The 4543-nt window shown below is 38.7% G+C and overlaps 1 pseudogene; it reads right to left on the bottom strand.

Moving 5' to 3' along the window:
• On the bottom strand, positions 280 to 2038 carry LOC18779431 (annotated as a pseudogene).

Genomic DNA, 4543 nt, shown 5'->3' with positions numbered 1-4543 from the left:
AAAATTTCCATGTCCCAAAGAACATTATTGCAAAGTTGTAAGGGGTCTCTTTCAACAAGCCTATGCATATCAAACGTGAGGAATTAGGTTAAACAATATTCTACACGATTAGGTAATTAGGTTAAGCAATTCAAAATTTGAGTAATAGCTAACTGCTTACATACAAACCGCATAACATATTGCTTTCCCAATATCGGGCATAGCCGTCATAGTAGAGGTTGTGTGGATAAGGTGACATTGTTGACTGATTGCTAAGAACATTGTCACCTTTTATGAATGAACGTCCCAAAAATAAGTCTTTTGTACATATATATGATGGCTTATTGTAGACTATGCTTTATTTTCCAATACATCAAATCAATATTACAAGCATCAATAGCATTATCTAGGATGACTAGCCAGACTCACACATGTTCATTCTTAAACCTTCCAATCTCTCTCTAAATAGGTGGGATACTTTGTTCATGCTTGAAAAAGTTGTGAGGATCAACCACGGTTTTCACACGCACCAATCTTTCAAAGTTACCTTTAAAATACTTGCTTCCGTAAACTCTAGCAGTTAGAAGGTTACTTTGGTTGTACAGATTGGCGCCAATGTCGAGATCCCTATAGTTTTGGAAGGCCTCTCTCGGGTTCCTGGAGACAAACGGAGCCATCTTTTCATACAACTTTCTTGTTAAGTGAATGTACCTGTTGGTGGCCTCAATTCCTTCGTCTTGATACCACGACGTATAGTATTGAATCATATACAGGTTTCCAGCTCTGTGAGGGTATGGAGTTGCCGACGCAGAAATCTCACTCATTCTTCCACCATGAGGGTTCCATTCCGTCCATATATTCCCTATCTCAAGCATCGCCTTAAACATGTATTCTATAACTTTTTTTGGAATTGGTTTCTTCACATAGTCAGACTTAGCTTTGAAGAAGGGTATTGGTGTGGCTGTCTGGTTGAGAAGAATAGTTATTGGGGTTCCAAGTGGGAATTCATCCCAGAATACAACGGATTCAATCCAACTCACTTCATGACAATCTTCTCGTCGTAAACCCAATTCAGGGAATCTCTCGTTCATCAATGGAAGAAGCTTGTCGGTTTGCCCCAAAAAATGACCAATGAATGATGCTTCCGCAGTCTTCTTGCCCTCAGTATTATTCTCGATTTCTGGCCTTGCTCTCAGGAAGAGGTCTTTAGGGAGCACGGGTGCTACAAATTGCCACTTATAAAGGACATCTGTAACGCCTTGCTCTAATGTCTTTGTAACGTTGAACACGGTCACTTTTTCTGGAACTCGAACAAGCTTCAGTTTCCATGAAAGAATGACTCCAAAGCTAGCTCCTCCACCTCCTCTAAGGGCCCAGAAAATGTCTTCTCCCATAGACTTTCTATCAAGGATTCTACCATTTGCATCAACTAGTTTAGCATCGACGATATTGTCGATGCTAAGGCCGTATTTTCTCATCAAATTCCCATACCCTCCACCACTAATGTGGCCACCAGCACCAACAGTTGGACAAACCCCAGCAGGAAACCCATGAACCTTGGTTTTCTCAGCAATTTTATAATAAATTTTGCCAAGAGTAGCTCCAGACTCAACCCAAGCACTCTCATCCTTGACATTAACATCAACGGATTGGAAATGAAACATGTCCAGAACGACAAAGGGAACAGGCGATACGTACGATAGACCCTCATAGTCATGGCCACCACTTCGGATTCTAATTTGCAATCCATGTTGCTTTGCACAAACAATAGTTGCCTGCACATGAGATTCGTGCTTGGCTGCTACAATGGCCAGAGGTTTTGGAGTTGTAGGGCTGAAAATCTGGGGTTTTTAATGGGGCCCATCAAAACCCGGACCGAAAAGAGGTGTTTTGAAGGGGGGTAAACGGTTTCAAGGTTGGGCGGCCAGAAATGAACTGTTTTGGAAGGCATTGGAGAAACCCATTAATGGGAACGGGTTCTGAAGTTGCCCATGATCCTGAAGAGTGATGAAAGGATTGAGAGGATGAGCAGCGTTAGTGGAAAGTTTGGAAACTTCATTGTCATAATTTGGGGGGTTGGGGGGGGGGTTTGGCTTTCTTAGTTTCAATATTCTTGGCAGTGTGACAAATTGAACAAAACCTTGCAGTATTTATAATGAAACCAAAGCACCTAACTTTGAATATCTACTTATTTTTTCGCATGGTATTTATTCGTCAATGACTTGTATCAGAAGAGAAACCCAAAGGAAAGAGACGGAGAAATTAAAGACGATGAGAATTTTTGTCTAGTGCGCACACTGATTTCAGATGAGCTTAACCTCAGACTAAGAATTCTATTAATAGAATCAATACATGCCTGACACGTGTGTGTCTACTCGTTGAAAATGGTACTGGTTGATGGAGGATGCAGCCATTTCTGGCCATAGAGACTTCATCTTCACCACAGACACAGAATACATACTTAGGTCACCCCCTGTATATGATTGAGTACCCGTTTAACATTGCTTATTTGGAGTGATAAGTGATTTTTAAAAAATTTTGGGAAGCCCAACCCGTTTGATAACCTATGATAAAATAACTTATTATTTAAAATTGCCATTCATTTTCTTTTCTCATTTGGAACATGGGAAAATACCACATACATACCCAATTGTTTAAAGTCTGTGATTTTCTGTGGATAACCTGGGAAATAGCTACAATTTGGTAAGCAATTCATTTGGTTTGCTTTAAATTTTGTTGTGATTTTGAAAATTATTATCTGGGTTTTCGTTTACTGCCTTGTGTTGCCTAAAAACTTTAATTGTTATTGTATTTTGTTTACTTTTAATCAGCTGCTTTCTTTCTGTATCGGCTTGCATAAGTTATTTTATATATTTATTGCTTCCTATTGGGGTTTTACTCTGTATCTAGTAGCTTTGATTGAAAATCTTGTACATTCTTGAATGGTCATGAGTTTGGTTGGTTGAACTTTTGTTTCTCCTTTGATATATTTTTGTTATGACCATATTATTGACAATATATTTATTTTTAATGAAAACTTTATTTATTTTATTTTTAATGCCAAATTGGCCTGAGCCATATGCATCAACGTGGATTTCAAAACCAGTGCACCCCATGGATACGTACGTAGTGAAACTTTCTTATCTTTTCCTTTGTCTTTTCAATGAGTTTTGGAACTATTAGCCGGTTGAATTTTTTTTTATTTTTCTTTGGTTTGATCCAAAAATTGGCTTGATTTAGTAATTACATGAGATTTTGTTTTGAGAATAATTTTTTTTTCTAACCTCAGACTACTAATATGCAAGTCAATGTCATTTTTCACTAAGTTAGACTCCATTGGAAAGTATTTGTTCTCCTAAAAAACCCTAGCTCGCTTTCTCCCAAAAAACACTCTTAGAGCCTTTTCCACTTTGAGGGGGGAGGAAGCCATTGTTCTTCCCCCCCTCTCCCCTCTTCTCTTCCTCCTTTCACCTCTTCCCCCATTTTCAGAGACAAAAGGTTTTCCCTATTTGTCTTAGTTTTGTTATGATTTTCATCCAACCATTATAGGCGGCTGCGGCTCAGCGTCGGATCTTCACCTGCATTTCGGTGTCGGATCTCCACCACCATCTTTTTTGCAATTTCTTTATGTTTGGAATAAGTTGCAAAGACTCTTTGGGTTCTCTGTGTAGTTTTCACCTCTCCTTTTGTGAGAGTTTTTCATATCTCCTTTGTGAGAGCTTTTCATCTCTCCTTTGTGAAAGTTTTATTTGTGTTGTTATGGCTTGGTTTTTTCAAATTTTATCTTTTTTTTATTATTCTAAGTTTGCAATCTTAGTTGGGATGTCTATGCCAGAGTTTTTTGATCCTACCTGATCGTTAGTGGAGACACGTCATATTATCTTAATTTTGATATTAGACTGCTTCGTTATTATAATGGCCCTTTTGTGGCTAGTTTGTATTGGCCCTTTATGACTAATGGCTTTTTTGACTGAATTATGAATGCAATCATAGAATTTCTCAAAAAAGAAAAAGAAAAAAAAGACTCCATTGGTGTTTTGAGAATGATTCTTTAGCAATAAAGAATGATGAGTATTTGTTATTGCGTGAAGCATTTGAGTTTCAAGTATGAGCATATCGCTAGCATGGAGGACATTCAAAATTTCTAGAACGTAGGCCACGGTCCTCTCTGTAAATCTTTTCTACCTCACATGTAAAGTATCTGTGGGCTCTTCACCCCAAAAAAAAAAAAAAAAAAAGTATCTGTGGGCTGTTAAAGTAGGAACGGACGAATTGTGTTGGCTTTTGCCTCAATTTTTAGTCGTGGTCCAAGGGGATCTTGTAGCCAATGCATATTTTCTAAATGAAGTATATTTTGACTCTTTTTGGTCGACTTTTATTGATGCATTGCTCTCATTATCATAGCAGCCAAGTTTAAGTTGGTATCATAAAGGGCTCGCCCCAGTTCGCTATTCTTGTGATTCCAAACCGCCGGCTCGCTTCTCTTCCAATCGGGTTATGAGGTTAGAAGTCAAGAAGTCAACCAAAAAAAAAAAAGGGGGGGGGGGGGGGGGGGGGGGGGGGG

This window comes from Prunus persica, chromosome G4, assembly GCF_000346465.2.
Source record: "Prunus persica cultivar Lovell chromosome G4, Prunus_persica_NCBIv2, whole genome shotgun sequence".
NCBI lineage: Eukaryota > Viridiplantae > Streptophyta > Magnoliopsida > Rosales > Rosaceae > Prunus > Prunus persica.
The sequence above is the reverse complement of the archived record's forward strand: the minus strand, read 5'-3'. Positions and strand labels throughout refer to the sequence as shown.